General features: G+C 43.3%; 1 long non-coding RNA gene across 1 annotated transcript; it reads right to left on the bottom strand.

Annotated features, from left to right (window-relative positions):
* Nucleotides 1-17487: 17487 nt before the first annotated feature.
* On the bottom strand, nt 17488-19056 carry LOC123991547. The gene is made up of 3 exons (XR_006830817.1): nt 18355-19056; nt 18092-18246; nt 17488-17988 (listed from the first exon to the last, which is right to left on the bottom strand). It is a non-coding gene; the product is annotated as an uncharacterized LOC123991547 (long non-coding RNA).
* Nucleotides 19057-23666: the final 4610 nt, after the last annotated feature.

Below are 23666 nucleotides of genomic sequence, written 5' to 3'. Positions count from 1 at the left end.
CTTGGAGGGGAGTTGCAATGAGGTTAGTGGAAGAACAGCATCTAGTAAAGATGAGGTCGAGCGTATTGCCTGCCTTGTGAGTAGGGGGAAGGTGAGAGGGTGAGGTCAAAAGAGGAGAGGAGTGGAAAGAAGGAGGCAGAGAGGAAAGAGTCAAAGGTAGACGTGGGGAGGTTAAAGTCGCCCAGAACTGTGAGAGGTGAGCCGTCCTCAGGAAAGGAGCTTATCAAGGCATCAAGCTCATTGATGAACTCTCCGAGGGAACCTGGAGGGCGATAAATGATAAGGATGTTAAGCTTGAAAAATGACAGCATGGAATTCAAAGGAGGCGATAGACAGATGGGTAAGGGAGAAAGAGAGAATGACCACTTGGGAGAGATGAGGATCCCGGTGCCACCACCCCGCTGACCAGACGCTCTCGGGGTGTGCGAGAACACGTGGGCGGACGAAGAGAGAGCAGTAGGAGTAGCAGTGTTGTCTGTGGTGATCCATGTTTCCGTCAGTGCCAAGAAGTCGAGGGACTGGAGGGAGGCATAGGCTGAGATGAACTCTGCCTTGTTGACCGCAGATTGGCAGTTCCAGAGGCTACCGGAGACCTGGAACTCCACGTGGGTCGTGCGCGCTGGGACCACCTGGGTGGCCGCGGCCACGCGGTGAGGAGCGTTTGTATGGTCTGTGCAGAGAGGAGAGAACAGGGATAAACAGACACATAGTTGACAGGCTACAGAAGAGGCTACGCTAATGCAAAGGAGATTGGAATGACAAGTGGACTACACGTCTCGAATGTTCAGAAAGTTAAGCTACGTAGCAAGAATCTTATTGACTAAAATGATTAAAATGATACAGTACTGCTGAAGTAGGCCAGCTGGCAGTGGGTGCGTTGTTGACACTACACTAATCAAGTCGTTCCGTTGAGTGTAATAGTTTCTGCAGTGTTGCTATTCGGGGGCTAGCAGGCTAGCTAGCAGTGTTGTTTACGTTACGTTGGTTAAAAGAACGACAATAGATGGCTAGCGAACCTAGAAAATCGCTCTAGACTACACAATTATCTTTGATACCTACTGCTATGTAGCTAGCCCTAGCTACGATCAAACAAATCAAACCGTTGTACTGTAATGAAATGAAGTGAAAATGTGATACAACCTGTGAATGCGACCGGGTAGTTGAGTTCTATACAGAAGACGTTGGCTACCTAGCTAGCAGAGTCACCCTACAAATAGCTGGCTAGCTAACCTCGGTAAATTAAGATAATCACTCTAAGACTACACACTCTAAACCTAAACAACACAATTATCTTGGATACGATAATACGAAGACAGCAAAGACAGCTATGTAGCTAGCTAACACTAAACTAATCAAGTCGTTCCTGAGTGTAATAGTTTTCCCAGTGCAGCTAATCAGTGGACGTTAGCTAGCTGGCTAGTCTACGTTAGGACGAAATACGATAATTACGCAATTATCTTTGATACAAAGACGGCTATGTAGCTAGCTGAGAAGAAATTGCTAGGATAAGACAAATCAAACCGTTGTGATATAATGAAATATAATGAAAAAGTTATACTACCCGTTGGAGCGACGTGCAGATGCGACCACTCGCTTGTCTGGAACAATGGAACCAATGGCTTAGTTGGAAGAGTTGAAACCCAGACCATCATAATAGTAAATTAATTAGGCTGAGGAGATGCACCTTGTACGCGGCTGCCGCCAGCCCCTTGTCCTTTTGAGTATGGTGAAGTTATTCATTACACTTTGGATGGTTTATCAATACACCCAGTCACAACAAAGATACAGGCGTAATTTTTAACTCAGTTGCCGGAGAGGAAGGAAAGCGCTCAGGGATTACACTACGAGGCCAATGGTGACTTTAAAACAATTGCAGTTTAATGCCTGTGATGGGAGAAAACTGTGGATGGATCAACAACATTGTAGTTACTCCACAATACTAACCTAATTGACAGAGTGAAAAGAAGGAAGCCTGCATAGAATACAAACATTCCAAAACATGCATCCTGTTTGCAACAAGGCACCAAGGAAATATTGCAAAAAATGTGGCAATACAAAGTGTTATGTTTGGGGAAAATCCAATACAACCCATTACTGAGTACCACTCTCCAGATTTTCAAGTATAATGGTGGCTGCATCATATAGACATAATTTATAAATGAAGCATGTGTGTTTAATGAGTCAGCCAGATCAGAGGCAGTAGATGATCAGGGATATTCTGTTGATAAGTGTGTGAATTGGACATTGTCCTGTCCTGCTAAGCAGTCACAATGTAACAAGTAATTTGGGGTGTCAGGGGAAATGTATGGAGTAACAAGTAGAATAATTTCTTTAGGAATGTAGTGAAGTAAAAGCTGTTAAAAATATAAATAGTAAAGTAAAGTACAGATACCCCCAAAAACAACTTAAGTAGTACATTCAAGTATTTTTACTTAAGTACTTTACACCACTGGTTTTCAGGATAAAAATAAATGAATAATATAATGTATGCACGGGCTAAATTCTAGAGAAAAACCTAGTTCACTCTGCTTCCACCAGACACTGGGAGATGAATTCACCTTTCAGCAGGACCGTAACCTAAAACACCAAATCTACACTGGAATTGCTTACCAAGAAGACAGTGAATGTTCTGAGTGGCTGAGTTACAGTTTTGACTTAAACCTACTTGAAAATCTATGGCAAGACCTGAAAATGGTTGTCTAGCAATGATCAACAACCAATGACAGCGCAGAACATACTGCTCTACATACTTATTTTTAGCATAAAATTAAGAAAATCGGTGCACAATTGTAGTAAACCCTCCCTGTGCTGCTGTGTGGAGGAGGTTGAGAGCAAGCGGCAGCCCAGGTAGGTTCGGTGGGTGGACAGGCCTTTGTAAGTCGCTCTGGATAAGAGCGTCTGCTAAATGACTTAAATGTAAATGTAAACATCAGGCTGGACATCTGGCACTTCATGCAGCAGCTGGCAGCAGGGTGCACCACAGACTCCCATCCCCTGTACTCTACCTTCTACCCTACTGTCACCCTACCTTCTACCCTACTGTCACCCTACCTTCATAACCAACTGTCACCCTTCCTTGTACCCTACCTTCATACCCTACCATCATTCTACAGTACCTTCTACCCTACAGTCACCCTTCCGTCTACCCTACAGTCACCCTATCTACATACCCTACTGTCACCCTACCTTCATACCCTACTGTCACCCTACCTCCATACCCTACTGTCACCCTACCTCCATACCCTACTGTCACCCTACCTTGTACCATACTATCACCCTGCTGTCACCCTACCTTCCACCCTACTGACACCATACTGTCACCCTTCCTTCATAGCCTACATTCTACCCTACCTTCATACCCTACTGTCTCCCTAACTTCATACCCTACATTCTACCCTACTGTCACCCTACATCCTACCCTACAGTCACCCTTCCTACATACCCTTATGTCACCCTACCTTCATACCCTACTGTCACCCTACCTTCTACCCTACCTCCATAACCTACTGTCACCCTACCTTGTACCATACTGTCACCCTGCTGTCACCCTACCTTCCACCCTACTGACACCATACTGTCACCCTTCCTTCATACCCTACTGTCACCCTACCTTCATACCCTACTGTCTCCCTAACTTCATACCCTACATTCTACGCTACTGTCACCCTACATTCTACCCTACTGGCACCCTACATTCTACCCACTGTCACCCTTCCTTCTGCCCTACTGTCACCCTTCCTTCATACCCTACTGTCACCCTACATTCTACCCTACTGTCACCCTACATTCTACCCTACTGGCACCCTACATTCTACCCCACTGTCACCATTCCTTCTGCCCTACTGTCACCCTTCCTTCTGCCCTACTGTCACCCTACCTTCATACCCTACTGTCACCCTACCTTCATACCCTACCTTCATACCCTACTGGCACCCTACATTCTACCCTACTGTCACCTACATTCTACCCTACTGTCACCCTACATTCTACCCTACTGTCACCCTACATTCTACCCCACTGTCACCCTTCCTTCTGCCCTACTGTCACCCTACCTTCATACCCTACTGTCACCCTTTCTACCTTACTGGCACCCTACTGTCACCCTACCTTCATACCATACTGTCACCCTACATTCTACCCTACTGTCACCCTACCTTCTACCCTACCTTCATACCATACTGTCACCCTACCTTCTACCCTACTGTCACCCTACATTCTACCCCACTGTCACCCTACATTCTACCCCACTGTCACCCTTCCTTCTGCCCTACTGTCACCCTACCTTCTACCCTACTGTCACCCTACCTTCATACCCTACTGTCACCCTACATTCTACCTTCATACCCTACTGTCACCCTACATTCTACCCTACTGTCACCCTACATTCTACCCTACTGTCACCCTACCTTCATACCATACTGTCACCTACATTCTACCCTACTGTCATCCTACATTCTACCCTACTGTCACCCTACATTCTACCCCACTGTCACCCTACCTTCATACCCTACTGTCACCCTACCTTCTACCCCACTGTCACCCTACCTTCATACCATACTGTCACCCTACCTTCATACCCTACTGTCACCCTACCTTCTACCCTACTCTCACCCTACCTTCATACCCTACTGTCACCCTACATTCTACCTTACTGGCACCCTACATTCTACCCTACTGTCACCCTACCTTCTACCCTACTGTCACCCTACCTTCATACCATACTGTCACCTATTCTACCCTACTGTCACCCTACATTCTACCCTACTGTCACCCTACCTTCTACCCCACTGTCACCCTACCTTCATACCCTACTGTCACCCTACCTTCATACCCTACTGTCATCCTACCTTCATGGGCAGTCTGTCAGGGTGCATCTTCAAGCAGCAGATGTCAAATCACATCAATCAAATTATTTGGAAATATACACATGGTTAACAGATGTTAATGCGAGTGTAGCGAAATGCTTTTGCTTCTCGTTCCGACCGTGCAGTAATATCTAACAAATAATCGAACAATTTCACAACAACTACTACTTTGCACACAAGTGTAAAGGAATGGATAAGAATATGTACATATAAATATATGGATGAGCGATGGCCGTGCGGCATAGGCAAAGTGCAGTAGATGTTATAGAATACAGTATAGAGTATGTTGTCCTGCTACGCCGAGCGAAGAGGGAGCAGTCCCTTTATACTAGACAGAGGAATCCACCATCCGGTGCATCGAACACCTGTTGAAGGAGGTGATGTTGGAGAAGGGTAAAGACTTTCTCGCCGTTCCCCTGTTGGACAGGGTTAGGCTGCAGAATATCTGTACAGAGACGGCACGTGAAGTGCATCCAATAGGCTTGGGCTGTATACTGTATACCGGGGTATTTGGAAATAGCCACGGGATGGTTTTTCACCCGTCAATACTTTGTAATAATTTGTAGCTATTTTTTAAGTAAATACCAGCAGTAACTTGTGCAATGCGTTGAGATAAAGCAGATTGCGCTCTTAATTTCACCGGTCACATTATTTTACATTATAAAGCTCACTGTAGTTCCCCAGAACAGTTGAGTAAGTCACGTGTTTGTTTGAAACCATCACAACAGGAGAAAGCCGGAGCAGGCGAGTCCAGCTGTGTATTGACAGAGGTCGTGGTTTATATTGATTATTCTAATGTTTATCATCGTATAAATAACGTAGCTAGCTACATTTTCCTAATATTTATCTTAAAGTTAATCTTGCAATTTACTGGAGAAAAATAGGCTGGCTACACTGAGGAGCGTACCAGAGAAAAGTAGCTACACATCAGTCAAAGTGCTGTCGTCTCATCCAAGTTTACATGTGAAGCACAAAATTGCTCTGATCCCAAGCAAAAATGACAGCAAGAAGCATTTTAGATCTGCGTTCACAAAACGCAGCAAGATATTTTGTGTGTGTTTATATTTTTTCCTGAATTAGAATTCTGCTTTAACATGACCCCTAAGTTTAACTTGCTATCTAAGTAAGTGGCTGAATTAATAAGGTGATGGGGCATCATATTGTGTAAGCTTTCTGACGTATTTGAGAAGTCAAAGCCCTTTGGATGAGTTATTTGTACATCTGACTATCTTGACTTTTGCAGAGCAGGCAGGCCCTGTAGCCTAGCGACTCCAAACTCCACACAGACACTGCTTCAGAGCCAGTACTGTCTTCCTTCAGACAAAGAATGAGTCAAAACTTTGTTCATTTGCACGTCTCTCGTTCACATTTGCTTGTAAATGTCCAAACTCACCAAAAATGACATTTGGTAGTTCCTTCCTATATACACTACATGACCAAAAATATGTGAACACCTGCTAGTCGAACATCTCATTACAAAATTGGCTACTTAATGTAATGCATTAATATGGAGTTGGTGCCCCCTATGCTGCTATAACATCCTCCCCTCTTCTGGGAAGACTTTCCAGTAGATGTTGGAACATTGCTGCGGGGACTTGCTTCCATTCAGCCACAAGTGCATCAGTGAGGTCAGCACTGATGTTGGGTGATTAGGTCTGGCTCACAGTCAGCGTTCCATTCATCCCACAGGTGTTAGATGGAGTTAATAATAATAATATAATATATGCCATTTAGCAGAGTTGAGGTCAGGGCTCTGTTCGGGCCAGTCAAGTTCTTACACAATGATCTCGAAAACCATTTCTGTATGGACCTTGCTTTGTGCATGGGGCTTTGTCATGCTGAAACAGGAAAGTGCCTTCCCCAAACTGTTGCGCATGGTGATCTTAGGCTTGTGTGCGCCTTCTCGGCCATGGAAACCCATTTCATGGAAACCCATTCCACAAACAGTTATTGTGCTGACGTTGCTTCCAGAGGCAGTATTTAACTCGGTAGTGAGTGTTTCAATACTTCAGCACTCATGGTCTCGTTCTGTGAGCTTGTGTAACCTACCACTTCGCGGCTGAGCCGTTGTTGCTCCTAGATGTTTCCACTTTGCAGTAACAGCATGTACAGTTGACTGGGGCAGCTCTAGCAGCATCCTATGACAGTGCCGCGTTGAAAGTCACTGAGCTCTTCAGTAAGGCTATTCTACTGCCAATGTTTGTCTGTGGAGATTGCATGGCTGTTTGCTCGATTTTATACACTTGTCAGCAATTAGTGTGGCTGTAATTGCCGAATCCACTATTTTGAAGGGGTGTCCACAAACTCCATTTCCTTAATACGTATATACAAAAATAAGTGTCTGTTTCACCTGCCTTCTGCTTGTCTCTACCCCCTCCAGGTGTCGCCCATTTCCCCCCGTTATCCCCTGTGCATTTATAACTGTGTTTCTGTTTGTCTGTTGCCAGTTCATCTTGTTAAGCCTACCAGCATTTTTCCCTCTAGTCCGTTTTCTAGTTTTGACCATTCTGCCTGCCGTTCTGTACCCTGTGACACTGCCCTGGATTACTGAACTCTGCCTGCCCTGACCTTGAGCCTGCCTGCCTGCCGTTCTGGACCTTTCGGACTCTGCCCTGGATTACTGACCTCTGCCTGCCCTTGACCTAATAGTTCAGGTGCAAACTGTAGGGAATGGTGGATAATTAGAATGGTCTGTTATAGCAACCCACAATCTGAAAATATTATATACATATACATATATTCATTGTAACAGAAGTAGATAACGTTAGTGTTTACAACCGGACAGGGAGGGCTAGCTAGCTAGCTAGCTGACAGCTACTAGGAGAGCTAAACAACTTTCTGAAGCATTATTAAACCTGGTCAGAGATATTTCACGTTGTGATTATTATTAGACAGAGACAGCTAGCTACTCCTACAGAGAACACATTCACGTTACCTGTAATGAAGTACTGCAAATGTTCAAAGTGTTTTAATATGCCTAAATACCTCCCTGCACGTTCTCATTCTCACTCTAAAAAAGCTGCAGATTAGGAGCAGCGTTCAAAGGGTGGGTGTGTATGTGTCCTCAACATGCAGCAGGCAGCCAAGTTTGCTGTCACTCAGTCAGAATGTGCATTAGCGTTTCCCCTTTTTCCCCTACCCTTGCCACACTTGTTAGATATTATGCACATTGATAGCATTTATCAAAGTAGCAATCTAAATGATAAAACTGAAAAGATGCGAGGAGAAGAGGCTATTTGTCAACTATAGCGGTCAACAATACGCGCGGCCACGCATCAGGTAGTGGTCAGTAGTCAACTATTTTAAAACATTATTTTAAAAAATGTTCATTGCCAACTACAAATGTAACCTGCCACATGAGTGTGTCTACGCCACATAGCTGCAAACATGACAAAACTATTTAAATTATTTCTATATTTGTTTAAAAAAATACTTTTAAAGGAGTGCTGTACTGTACTGAATGTATGCACACATGACTGTAAGTCGCTTTGGATAAAAGCGTCTGCTAAATGGCATATATTATTATTATTATTACATGTATGCACTGAATGTCATCGTGTGGTTCTACGTACCTAGCTTGACTCAATGACTAGCATTAAGGTAGCATTAATGCACTCTGTCGTGTTACTGGTACGCAGGCCAGCATCCCATAGTCGCCTCTTCACTGTTGAGACTGGTGTTCTGCAGGTACTATTTAATGAAGCTGCCAGTTGAGGACTTGTGAGGCGTCCGTTTCTCAAACTAGACACTCTAATGTACTTGTCTTCTTGCTCAGTTATTCACTTCCACTCTTTCTATTCTGGTTTGGGCTGTTCTGTGAAGGGAGTAGTACACAGCGTTGTACGAGATCTTCAGCTTCTTGGTAATATATTTCATGGAATAGCCTTCATTTCTCAGAACAATAAATAGAATAATAAATAGATATGCCGATAGTGGACAACCTTGTCTTATTTTCTCTTTCTGAGATGTAGCCATTATTTACTATTTTACATCTAGGGTTGCTATACATAACTTGAACCCATTTTATAAGAGATTCTTCAAAATGGAAATATTCTTTGCATTTATATATAAACTCCAGTTATACTTGATCAAAAGCTTCTTCAAAGTCATCTATGAAAACCAGGACTGGTTTCTCTGATATTTCATAGTGTTCCAATACTTGTCTTATCTCCAGTGTATCGTCCATGTAAAAAGCCTGTCTGATTAGGATGAATAATATCTGACAAAACCTTTTTCATTCTGTGTGCTCAGCAGCTAGCTAGAATTTTTGCATCACAACACTAGTGTAAGAGGCCTACAATTGTTTCTATGGAATGGATCTTTATACTGTATAAACCTGTCACAAGAATTATGAGCTCAATGTTCATTCAGTTAACTACTCAGCCTGAAACCCAGAATTTGTAAGAAACTGGTTGAAATGAATCAGACGGAGGCCCAGCTACAATAGTCAGAAAGTTTATTTACGAGAGCGCTCCTCTGTTGTACAAAACAATGAATTTTATACTGGCTTCTCACGCACACACATTCACACTAACATTAGCACACAATGTCCTGCTACCCAGCCGACAAAGATTAGGGACCGTGAGAATCACTCCCTGTTCTTTCGCAAATCTCTCAGTGGCCCCTAGCCAAGGTCTGCACCAAATTCTGCTCAGACAGTCTCTTTTTAAGACACTATAAAGACATAAACATTAGCTATATTGCTTTACCCTAATTCTGACTAGAACTACACATTTATTGGTTATAATTTTATACATTCTAATCAATTCCATACAATTATATGGTTTCAGGGTGGAATATTCTAATCATTCAATTAACAGATAAATCCCATTAACAATACCACTTCGATCCTGTTTCATGTGTCAGTGTGGAGCAGGTAGGACACAGAACTGAGTAAAAACCTACTTTACTCGCAAATAATCAAACTAATTCCATACAGGGAATAATAATCCAACTCAACACAAAAGAGCGACCACATAACAAAGAACAAACACACACAAAACCATGTGGGAACCAGAGGGTTAAATAGGGAATAAATGATGACATAATGGAAACCAGGTGTGTACAATCAAGACAAAACACACACACACACAAAAGAAACGTAGATCGGTGGTGGGTAGAAAGCCGGTGACGTTGATCGCCGCCCAAGCAAGGAGAGGAACCAACTTCGGTGGAAGTCGTGACAATATAGGAGTGGTTAAAACATGCTAATAATAGTCCTCTGAGTATATAAAAACATGTTTGGTATTCCTCCACTGGTATGCCATGTTGTTTATTAATCAGGGTCTTGATATGCCACACCTGTCAGGTGCATGGATTATCTTGGTAAATGAGAAATGCTCTGTTAAAGAGATGGAAACTCATTTCTGCACAAAATTTGAGAGAAATAAGATTTTTATGCGTGTGGAACATTTCTGGGATCTTTTATTTCAGCTAATGAAACATGGAACCAACCCTTTACATGTTGCATGGATATTTCTGTTCAGTATAGAAATTCTCAAGATAATTGATTCAACAACCATCCACCAATATTGTTTTGGTTTAATTAATTACTTTCATTGTGCTTTAAACAGAAAAATTAAGAGCTATATATGGATGTGTATTTAAGTAAGCTGACCGGTGTCACGGTTTTCTTCTATCTCCTTCTCTGACGAGGAGGTGTAGCAAGGATCGGACCAAAATGCAGCGTGGTAATTTTGATACATGTTTAATACAGCGAATAAACACGAACAATACAAAACAGACGTTTTCAGCCCATCTTGTGCAAACTAACACAGAAACAGGAACAATCACCCACGAAGCACTAAAAGAATATGGCTGCCTAAATATGGTTCCCAATCAGAGACAACGATAAACACCTGCCTCTGATTGAGAACCACTCCAGACAGCCATAGACTATGCTAGAAAACCCCACTAAGCCACAATCCCAATACCTACGAAAAACCCCAAGACAAAACACACCACATAAAAAACCCATGTCACACCCTGGCCTGACCAAAATAATAAAGAAAACACAAATACTTAGACCAGGGCGTGACAACCGGCCTGGTGGTGGAGGACTAGCCGACAGGCCTGGTGGTGGAGGACTAGCCGACAGGTCTGGAGGTGGAGGACTAGCCGACAGGCCTGGAGGTGGAGGACTAGCCGACAGGCCTGGAGGTGGAGGACTAGCCGGCAGGCCTGGTGGTGGAGGACTAGCCGACAGGCCTGGAGGTGGAGGACTAGCCGACAGGCCTGGAGGTGGAGGACTAGCCGACAGGCCTGGAGGTGGAGGACTAGCCGACAGGCCTGGTGGTAGTGAACTAGCCGACAGGCGTGGTGGTGGAGGACTAGCCGACAGGCCTGGTGGTAGTGGACTAGCCGACAGGCCTGGTGGTGGAGGACTAGCCGACAGGCCTGATGGTGGAGGACTAGCCGACAGGCCTGGTGGTGGAGGACTAGCCGACAGGCCTGATGGTAGTGGACTAGCCGACAGGCCTGGTGGTGGTGGACTAGCCGACAGGCCTGGTGGTGGAGGACTAGCCGACAGGCCTGGTGGTGGAGGACTAGCCGACAGGCCTGGTGGTGGAGGACTAGCCGACAGGCCTGGTGGTGGAGGACTAGCCGACAGGCCTGGTGGTGGAGGACTAGCCGACAGGCCTGGTGGTGGTGGACTAGCCGACAGGCCTTGGTGGTGGTGTATAACATTTTTATTATCATTAATAGTGCTGAACATATGCAGACGTTCATATCTGTTCTACACAATACAACTCGTGTCCTAAACTTTGTAAATTGTCTTTCATTTGTTTCCTGTATACGTGATTGTACAGGTGGCCCAAGGTCCTTACACTCTGCTCTGATTCTTCTTTAAACCAAGAGACGGAGGGGAGGGACTTTGGATCTTCTCTGATACATTCTGGGACAATCACAAACATGAATTGGATTTCCTTGTTTCTTTACATGCTCTCTCCTCACCCCTTTCTTAAACCTATTGGATGAGAAGGACCGTGAAAAAAACAGGGATAAAAAAGGTTGAGAAAGAGCCCTGAGTTGTGTTTAGTGTGGGCACAATGCTGCATCATGTAGAACAGATGAGTGTCTCATGTAGAATTATGGAATGTGTCAGTTCAATTTATTCTAGTTCTTGCGCTCAAAAAACAGCACCCCACATTCTTCACACAGACAAGTGCAGCCCATCACCTGTAATATAAGAGTAAGAAGAGGGAACAGCTGTATCTCGATCGTATTTCCTTGATTACTCGCTTCCTCTCTCCTCCCTCTCAAAACGCATTGGAGGAAGCTCAGATAGTCTGCTCCAATGTGCTTTGAGAAGGAGATAAAGGAGGGGAGATATCAAGGAAATTACAACTGAGATTCATTACCACACACAAGAGAGGGTCAGCTGGGAGCACATTAAAGAGGCCCACTGATTATGTAGTGATTTTACATTTGAGTCATTTACGAGACGCTCATATCCAGAGCAACTAACAGTCGTGAGTGCATACCCCCCCGTGTCCCTGCAGGGTTAGAAGTACATGAGATGTAAAACACGTAAACAACAATTCTCTGAATTTACCATGTTCCTGTTTTGCCCTTGTGACATCAAATATAGTTCAGCATCAAAATTCACCATAGTAAGTCAATTCACATGAATTGCTACATGGTTATTATGGTGTTAGCAATATCTAACTGTATAGAGACACAGGGAACAATGGATCATGTTAACCCTTGCTTAATTACAATTTAACTATTTGAACTTTAAAATGTAACTTTAAAACCCTAACTCACATCTCTCTCAAAACTCTCACACCTTATCTACACATTTTTCAAAAAGAGAGAGGAACTTGTCCCCTCTTGTTATCCTCTTCCTCTCTCTTCTCCTCTTTCTCCCGAGCCTCATTGTCCCTCCTCTCCTGTCTCTCTGAGGAAATTCTAAAGGACATTGTTCCTCTTCTTTGGCACAGGGCTAGCTTTCTCCCTAGCCTCCTGAGCCCAAGGGGAGACCACCACACCACCTCTGAATTAATGGTTGAGGCGACCAGAACGGGAGGTGCAATAGAGGGCCTCTACCAATAGTCTCATCCATTTATATATAAAGCTCCCCCTTAGAAGTTCCTGTCCCAGTCGGTGGGATCTTCAATGTCTAAAAACACATACAAGTAGTGTTAAGATACACTACACTTTTATCCCTGTCCATATTTCATGAAATTTGATATCCTTTGAACACGTAGTATGTAGAGCTCAGGCATCATATAAGCAATAGCTAAATCCATACCTTGTCAGCTTCCCTCCCAGATGGAATTTGCTCAAAAACAGATAAAGCACATGATACACAAGAGCAACTTATTAGTGTGATAATCAGTATTAACACAATTTAACAGTATTGTATATTTGGAATTGACTGAGTCATTGATCACATGTCAGAAACAATTTCCTCAGATCGTTAATTTGAATGTGTTAGCTAGCTATAAAACTTGGTTAGCAATTTGTTAAGCACGTGTATAAACATAGTTAGTTACATTTGAAATACATTGTCAAGTTAAAGTCTGCACTTGTTGTCATCACTTCTCTCTGTCAGGTCATCTTTTTGAAGTGAGAGGACGGGAGTCATTAGACGAGAATCATCTCAGCTATATAAACAGGAAGCTCTTTCCTCCTCTCCAACTACAGACGAGAATCACCTCAGCTCAACTATGCCCTCCTAGCTATGGTAGTCACTCATCACCAATACGCTGCCAGCCAATACGCTGCCAGCCAATACGCTGCCAGCCAATACGCTGCCAGCCAATACGCTGCCAGCCAATACGCTGCCAGCCAATACGCTGCCAGCCAATACGCTGCCAGCCAATACGCTGCCAGCCAATACGCTGCCAGCCAATACGCTGCCAGCCAATACGCTGCCAGCCAGCCAGCCAGACGAGACACAAAATAATTACATAAAGCAAACTTTATAATTATAACTTAGCTATATGTGAATCGTAATCTAGCTAGACCAGCTAGTTGAACATGCAAACTACCTAAAACTAATGTTATGCAAAGGCAACTACCTAAAACTAATGTCAGCTCCTTATGTAATAATGCCTTAAGACAAAAACGACACAATCTGTCCAACTAAAACGATGAATCACATTTGCATACGTTTTGTAGGTTTCTAAAAAATAGTATAAATTCACTTAGTCCACTATAACAACAGGTTCAAGTGTAGCCAGAGAAACTCGCTTGGAAGATAAAACTGCTTTGAACATGCATCAACCCCCTGACCCTGTTTCTAGAGTTGTGACATCATCTAGCTAAGGCCGCCATCTATTGGAAAGCAATGGTAACTCCACCAAGCAGCTCGTTGGAGATCTTAGACCAGTCTCTAACCTTTTCCAGCATGAGAGCTACGTTTAACACTTCCACTTTTTATATTTGTGGGTCATTAAGATGCATAACCCATTTATTTCGAAGCAGACAAGCATTGCACTAATCTGCGACTTACAGTCATGTGTGCATACATTCTACGTATGCACACATGACTGTAAGTCGCTTTGGATAAAAGCCTCTGCTAAATGGCATATATTATTATTATTATATTAATCTTCACGCCATATTGTCAACTATCTGTGTCTATATCTGTTGTTTTTGTCGCACTGCTTTGCTTTGTCTTGGCCAGGTTGCAGTTGTAAATAAGAACTTATTCTCAACTGGCATAACTGGTTAAATAAAGGTGAAATATATATATTTTAAATAACACCTACGTACCATTGATTGGCAACGTGGTCAACGCTGCCATGTAGGAGCTTAGATCAGAAACACCACAGCTGTGTTCAAATATTCATACTAACAGTACTATCTGTGACATGAGTATATAGTATGCTTATTGGTCATAGTATGGATATAGTTAGTATGCCAAAAGTTCCCAGATGTCGCACTAAATTCGCCAAAATACGAAGTATACAAGCAGTGGACACTATTTCCGTGCTTTTAGGGCCCATGATGCAATTATACAGAAAATGGGCGTGGCTTCACACCGTTTTCAGTTTTGAAGAAAATGGCGGAAAATATGCAGCCGAAGTCTGACGAGAGCGGATGCAAATTCAAATACAAATGTTAAGAAAATGTTGAGCGTAAGAAATCAATGACTTTTCAAATCAGTTACGTTACACGTTATGTTGACTGACAATTTGTTAGCTACGCTATCCTTACGAACCGCATAGCAATATAGCAGTATGTACTGGTATGTTAGCTAGTTACCTAACCTTAGTTGGCTACTAATACATCGAACTTGCCAGGCAGTATATTAACTATCTGCTACCCAGATAGCTACCCAACGTTAATTGACTTGATTATTTACATCATTCTTAGCTAAGTGGTATAGTCATTGTGCTTTTAAATGGACATTGTTAATTCTGGCTATCTACTCCCATTTCAGAGCACTCTTGTCTGTGTGCCAGAGCTCGGCCCAAAAAAGTGTAATTAAATTGTTGCCAGCAGCACAATTACAGTCTCCAATGCTCTGGATAACATGAAAACAGCCTAACATGCTCTGCTTGGGTGAATAAAATGGTCAGAGTGGGGTGTTCTGTCATTTGTGTCTGGAAGTAGCTAGTCAACTTTAGCCAGTTAGCTTGACTGCCATTGAACGCTCGGATCAAATCATATTTTATTTGTCACATACACATATTTAGCAGATGTTGTTGCGGTTGTAGCGAAATGCTTGTGTTCCTAGCTCCAACAGTGCAGTAATATTAAACAATTCACAACAATACACACAAATGTAAAAGTAAAATAATGGAATTAATATATAAATTATAAGACGACCAATGTCGGAGTGGCATTGACTAAAATACAGTAGAATAGAATACCGTATATACATATGAGATGAGTGAAACAGTATGTAAACATCATTAAAAGTGACTAGTGTTCCATTATTAAAGTGACCAGTGATTCCATGTCTATGTATATAGGGCAGCAGCCTCAAAGGTGCGGGGTTGGGTAACTGGGTGGTAGCTGGCTAGTAATGGCCATTTAACAGTCTGATGTCCTTGATATAGAAGCTCAAGGACATCAGTTGTGGACCATTTCAGATTGTCAGTGATGTCGAGGTACTTCAAGCGTTCCACCTTATCCACTGCAGTCCCTTCGATGTGGATAGGGGGGTGCTCCATCTGCTTTTTCCTGAAGTCCATCAGCTCCTTCGTTTTGTTGACATTGACAGAGAGGGCCCTCACGCCCTCCCTGTAGACTGTCTCGTTGTTGGTAATCAGGCCTACTATGATTGATTGATGATGAGCTTGGAGGGTACTATGGTGTTGAAGGCTGAGCTGTAGTCAATGATCAGCGTTCTTACATACTGTAGGTATTCCAATTGTCCAAGTGGGATAGGGCAGTGTGCATTGTAATGTCTATTGCATCGTCTACGTATCTATTGGGGTGGTAAGCAAATTGAAGTGGGTCTAGGGTGTCAGGTAAGGTAGAAGTGAAATGGTCCTTAATAACTAGCCTCTCAAAGCACTTCATGATGACTGAAGTGAGTGCTACGGGGCGATAGTCATTTAGTTCAGTTACCTTTGCTTCATGGGTACAGGAACAATGGTGGACATCTTGAAGTAAGTGGGGACAGCAGACTGATAGGTTGAGGTCACGGCTAGGGATGCCTCCTGGGCCAGCAGCCTTGTGAGGGTTAACACGCTTAAATATCTTACTCACGTCAGCCACGAAGAATGAGAGAACACAATCCTTGGGAGCGGACCGCGTCAATGGCACTGTGTTATCCTCAAATCGGACGAAGAAGGTGTTTAGCTTGTCTAGGAGCAAGATGTCGTTGTCTGCGGAGTGGCTGGTTTTCCCTTTGTAACATGTGATTGTCTGTAGACCCTGCCACATATGTATCATATCTGAGCCGTTGAATTGCAACTTCACTTTGTCTCTGTACTGACGTTTTGCCTGTTTGATTGCCTTACAGAAGGAAGGCATATTCCCAGTCACCTTGCCGTGGTTAAATGCGGTGGTTCACACTTTCAGTTTAGCGCGAATGCTGCCATCTATCCATAGTTTTTGGTTTGGGTAGGTTTTAATAGTCACACTGGGAACAACATCCTCTATACACTTCCTAATTAACTCATTCACTGTGTCCGTGTATACATCAATGTTATTATCCGAGGTTACCGGGAACATATCCCAGTCCACGTGATCAAAACAATCTGGAAGCATGGATTCTGATTGGTCAGACCAACATTGAATAGACCGTAGCATACTTCCTGTATAAGTTTCTGCCTATAGGAAGGAAGGAGCAAAATAGAGTTGTGATCTGATTTGCCAAAGGGAGGCCGGGGTAGGGCCTTATAGGCATCCCGTAAAAGAGAATAGCAGGGGTCGGGTGGTTTCCCAGTGCGAGTACTACAGTCAATGTGTAGGTAGAACTTTGGGAGTGTTTTCCTCAAATGTGCTTTTTAAAAATCCCCAGCTATAATAAATGCTGCCTCAGGATATGTGGTGCACAAAGTGAGGTCCATACAGAAATAGTTTGCTGAGATTGGTGTGTAATAACTTGACTGGCCTGTACAGAGCCCTGACCTCAACCCCATCGAACACCTTTGGTATGAAATGGAACACCGACTGCGAGCCAGACCTAATCGCCCAACATCATTGCCCAACCTCACTAATGTTCTTGTGGCTGAATGGAAACAAGTCCTCGCAGCAATGTTCCAACATCTAGTGGAAAGCCTTCCCAGAAGAGTGGAGGCTATTATAGCAGCAAAAGGGGGACCAACTCTATATTGATGCCCATGTCTTTGGAACGAGATGTTCGACAAGCAGGTGTCCGCATACTCTTGGACATGTAGTGTATTTACAGAGATCCTTTAGCAATCTCAAGTTGGGCATGATGTTTCTCACTTTCTCAAAAGCTGTTGATGCTGTGATCAGCCAGGGTCGTGTTTCTTCCTCTTGAGGTGTGCAGGGGGAGAGGTCTGTTGCGGGTGCTCATATGTGATGTGGTGAACTACAGTGATCCCCTTTTCCTTCGCCAGCTGGACTCTTCCACCAGCAGTGGTGGCACAGTATCCCAAGTGGTGTGTGATTGCCCTCAACCATGGCATTACCGGAGACAGACCAGGAACAAATGAACAAATGAGTCATTGACTTGAACTATCGCCTCTGTCTGAAAATTAATTTGTAAAAAACAAATAGAACCAAATTAATTTCTACAGTATATTGTGACAAGTTGGGAGGTTCTGGGCTCACTATAATATATTTCATAGTACCTCTGGCTTCGCGATGGCCAACAGCTTTTTCCTCACATCTTTGGCATTGTGCCACAGGTAGTACTCATGCCAGATATGAGGATTGGAGTCCCTCAAGAACACCCTCACACTTGTATGCCGTCGGTGGTCAGAGTTTCGACTACGCATCCATGGGCCTGTTAGGATGATAATAAAAAGCATTGTTACTAAAGGTACCTAATGTAGGCCTACACATTGCATAACGATATACATTTTTTAAAATAAAGAACATGCTTATAGCTTACCTCAATATGTTGCAGGCATCTCTCTAAACCCTCCGTCTCCAACCAGTAGCTGTTCTTCACATCGGTCTCATGCACTGTCTCCTTGGTGAGGATCAGGTGAGAAGCAGTCCAGGATGGTGTAAGAGCTGAAGGAGGCACAGTGGCCTCGCGCATCTCAGCGTGCGTCTCCGGATACAATCAGTGGACTGTCACCAATTGAAGCCAGAATAGCCTCCGTCTGCAGGGTCCACATGTGGTTAACCTCTGGCACAAAGTAGAGGTGATGTATGTTGGTGAACTGTCACCACAACATGGACACCAAGCTGAGGAAGTGACACGTTTCATCAAATGTGTCGTGGGAGTAGCCAGAAAGGAAAACTGCTGATGGCACCAAAATATTCCCTGCGAACAACTTTCCCACTCTGGTCTGGGACTCCCACTTCCCCCATTGGCTCACAACACACTGTTTCCATGGTGATGGCTTCTAAACAGCTTCTACCCCCAAGCCATAAGACTCCTGAACAGCTAATCAAATGGCTACACAGACTACTTGTATGCCTCCTCCACACACAGACTTCTACGCTGTTGCTACTCTATGTTATTATAGTCACTTAATAACTTTAATAACTCTACCTACATGTACATATTGCCTCAATTACCTCGACACCGGTGCCCCCGCGAATTGACATTGACCGGTACCCCCTGTATATAGCCCCGCAATTGTTATTTCTGCTGCTCTTTAATTATTAGTTATTATTATCTCTCACTTTTTTTTTGTATTTTCATAAAACTGCATTGTTGTGTTAAGGGATTGTAAGTAAGCATTTCACTGTATTGTATTTGGCGCATGTGACAAATACAGTTTGATTTGATGGAGAGGAAAAAAATCACTTCCGTTTTGGGATGAACTGATGACACCTGCTCCACATCCTGGCTCATGGCACAGCTCATTCATGGACCCGGTGGTGTAACGTTCGTCTGTGGGAGAAAGAGAGGAGGACCAAGGTGCAGCGTGGTAAGTATTCATTATGCCTTTTTAGTGAAAACAAATACTGGAACAAAACAACAAAACGATAAACGAGAATGAAACAGTCCTGTCTGGTAACATACACAAACACAGAAAATAATCACCCACCAAACACAATAGAAAAGAGGCTCCCTAAATATGCTTCTCAATCAGGGACAACAATTGACAGCTTCCTCTGATTGAGAACCATACCAGGCCAAAAACAGAAATAGCAAATCATAGAAAAACTAACAGACAACCCACCCAACTCACGCCCTGACCATACTAAAACAAAGACATAATAAAATAACTAAGGTCAGAACATGACAGGTGGACCTTTTATCCACCGCAGCACAAGGACACTGAGACCCAAGGGTCAGTTTGGAAAACAGTACCTACCATTATTTCCTGTTGGTAGAAAGAATAGGAAGGCAGTTGTACTAAAGCTATTAAGCTATAGTTATAGTATATTCTTCAATAATCACAATATTCTCAATTTTATATCCAAAATGGCTTCAGGAATGATTATTGTGGCTTGAAATTAAAAATAGCTTAGAAATAGCATGTGTTTACATGTACTTCTTCTGACTCCTGTCTCCATGGTGAAAAACGTTTTCAGAGATAATGATGTCATCTTGAAAAAACAAACATCTACATAACCCCAATATATCAGTTGGTTGTAAATGTGTTACGCATGCACACAAACGCACACATAATATGCCAAACTGTCTAATCTACACACACACACACACACACACACACACACACACACACACACACACACACACACACACACACACACACACACACACACACACACACACACACACACACACACACACACACACACACACAGCAGAGAAAATACAGGGAGTGACATTTCTCTTTCAGCAAACATGACTATGTCAACTTCAGTCTAGCTATTTAATGTGGTGTGAACAAAGCCAGATTGCTAGCTAGGTAGCAAAACCTCTTCACAGCTAACATTCCTACGGAACATGAGCTGCTGCAGACCCAAAACAATCTGTCAGCATAATTGTAAACTCACCCCATTCTGTACAAATGTGCGTAACCGCAACATTCAAACGAGGCTGCAATGAAAACGAATGGAACTGTAGTAACTTTGTTGGCATCAAAATCCGGGGTGTGAACTACGTTTCGATTCAGCGTTGATTGACATGGTAATAGTAACATGGTAACAGTATTGGAGAAAAGATTTAAAAAACGGACCCCTCTGACGCTGTACGTTACATCGTGACGTATCACTACGTAACATACAGCGTGCATTTGCAACTTTTTACATCAGCCGATGTCACAAAGTGCTGTACAGAAACCCAGCCTAAAACCCCAAACAGCAAGCAATGCAGATGTAGAAGCACGGTGGCTTGGAAAAACTCCCTAGAAAGGCCAGAACCTTGGAAGAAACCTAGAGAGGAACCAGGCTCTGAGGGGTAGTCCCCATTGACTAGAAGCCACAGTTTCTCTTTTTTCAAGTATTGGTGGTTGTTACTCTCCAAATGTTCGGAAAGCCTCTCTCTCTGCTTGCTTCCTCGTTGTCTCTGCCTCCTCCTGCATTGCAGATTGCCTCTGCCTCACCACCCACTGTCTGTCGCACTACTCTCATTAAAGGCAAGGTTTTTACCCCCCCTAGAGTCAATGTCTGTGGCCCCGCGGAAATGTACAGTGAACATAAGCGTCGCATGTAAAGTGTTGGTCCCATGTTTCACAAGCTGAAATGAAACAGTGTTTATGGCGTTGTGTGTGCGACGGTTTGCTGATGTCAACGTTGTGAACAAGAGTGCCCCATGGTTGCGGTGGGATTGTGGTATGGGCAGGCATAAGCTACGGACAACAAACACAATTGCATTTTATCGATGGCAATTTGAATGCACAGAGATACCGTGACGAGATACTGAGGCCCATTGTTGTGCCATTCATCTGCCACCATCACCTCATGTTTCAGCATGATAATGCTCTGCCCCATGTCACAAGGATCTGTACACAATTCCTGGAAGCTGAAAATGCCACAGTTCTTCCATGGCCTGTATAGTCACCAGACATGTCACCCATTGAGCATGTTTGGGATGCTCTGGATTGAATCGTATGACAGCGTGTTCCACTTCCCTCCAATATCCAGCAACTTCACACAGCCATTGAAGAGGAGTGAACAACATTCCACAGGCCACAACCAACAACCTGATCACCTCTATGTGAAGGAGATGTGTCGCGCTGCATGATGCAAATGGTGGTCACAACAGATACTGATCCACACCCCTGATATACTTCTATGTAAAATCTTTGAAATTGTTGTGGTTATATTTTTGTTAAGTGCAATTAAAAGACAAAACTCATTTCTGTCAGTTAGTTTAGCCAATCTGAATATTTCAATATTTTGCCATTTATATTTCAAATGTTTTATTATCCAATTCAATTCAATAGCTTCCCAGCGTTCTGACATAGACATCGAGGTCATTGCAATGATAGCAGCACAATATTGTTTACATGCTAGTCATAATACAAATGCTGATTATATGCAGGATTTGTCAAACGTTTGAAAAGCGTGTCAGCATGAGTAAGCCTGCTATTGGCCTCTTTTGCCTCCTGTCACTGGGCTCATTTGAGAGCGTTCATTGTGAGCAGTTGTTGATCAGTGCTGATCAGTACTTTTCAATACCTATTGCATGATGGGAATAACATTTTGTCTTACTTGCTCCAAAAAGTGAGATGAGATGTCGGTGATCAGAATACTGTAGGTTTTAAACCTCTATGTCATAAGGTTGGGAAGCAATTGAATCTAATTCAAAGATAACACATGAAAATATTAATTAAAATTTATATGGATTGTCTTACATGCTCCCCTGATTCAGAATATACAATTTTCATAGACATGGCGCGCTTCGTTCAATTGCTATAGAAAACCGAATATCCAATATCAAAACTGAATATCCAATATAAAACTAATTTACCTAGGTTTTAATGTTTCCTTGAATTAGAACAATATATATTTTGTTATCTTTATAGTTATCAGCCTTGGTGTTGAAGGCCCTTCTGTAGTTGAAGTTTTAGGCCCAGAGACTAGTTTTAATCATTTGGATGCTGTAGAAAGTAAATCTGAATTTAGATCAAATTCCTGATGTCTGCTGGGGGCATTGTCATTGTCCAGACGTGGCAGTCAGCTGGGGGGGGAGGGATGTGAATGCTAGGGGGTGTTATGCAGGTGAATGAGGACCCAAAAGCGACTTGGCGAAAACAGAGTCTTTAATCCAGTAAAGTAAATATTCAATACTCCTAGACAATTCGGAGCGGAAAATAAAGCATAAAGAACAATTCCACTCGTAATGACGAGAACAGACTGGAGACTCGATCATGAACTGCAGGTTGCCTCGGGAAGGCACTTGACCGTAGCAGACTCAGACACCTGCTCACCACGCAGCATCTGAGGGAAACACGACACGACAGGGCGATACAAAGACACATCACGGTGAACAATATACAAGGATCCGACAGGACAGAAACGGAAAACAAGGGGAGAAATAGGGACTCTAATCAGGGGAAAAGATAGGGAACAGGTGTGGGAAGACTAAATGATTGATTAGGGGAATAGGAACAGCTGGGAGCAGGAACGGAACGATAGAGAGAAGAGAGAGAGAGAGGGAGAGAGAAAAAGGGGAACGAACCTAAAAAGACCAGCAGGGGGAAAACGAACAGAAGGAAAAGCAAAATGACAAGACAATATAAGACAAAACATGACAGGGGGTGGATTCAGATGCCCCACTCTGTCCCCCGTTGCTCGCACAGTGAGCAGGGACACAGGATGATAATCACCCTGGTAACCAGAGGGCAGTCCCCTAATCAGCCCCCCTGTGTGTGTGTGTGTGTGTGTGTGTGTGTGTGTGTGTGTGTGTGTGTGTGTGTGTGTGTGTGTGTGTGTGTGTGTGTGTGTGTGTGTGTGTGTGTGTGTGTGTGTGTGTGTGTGTGTGTGTGTGTGTGTGTGTGTGTGTGTGTGTGTGTGTGTGTGTGTGTGTACCCTCATTTGAAAGCCTGCCTTGTCCAAATGTAAATGTACTCATTATTATCTCTCCCATCTGAAGGGCCTCATCCACTCTTCCCCATTGGTTAAAATGGCATTGCAGCTTATAGCAGCTTTAGCTGATGTGTGACTGCGAGTTCTCTCTCTTTCTGCGTGTGTTGTGTATAAATTAGTGTCTGTGAGTTTTTGGCTATAGGACAGAATGTTGGGGTTTTAGCAGGTAAATCCCTTTCCTAGTAAAAAATTCCCTGTTCAGTTTTGTATTTACTTCGACGGGGAGAAAGATCAAAGGTCCAT

Source organism: Oncorhynchus gorbuscha, linkage group LG12, assembly GCF_021184085.1.
Source record: "Oncorhynchus gorbuscha isolate QuinsamMale2020 ecotype Even-year linkage group LG12, OgorEven_v1.0, whole genome shotgun sequence".
Lineage (NCBI taxonomy): Eukaryota > Metazoa > Chordata > Actinopteri > Salmoniformes > Salmonidae > Oncorhynchus > Oncorhynchus gorbuscha.
Note: the sequence above shows the minus strand (reverse complement) of the source record. Positions and strands in the feature narration are given on the sequence as shown.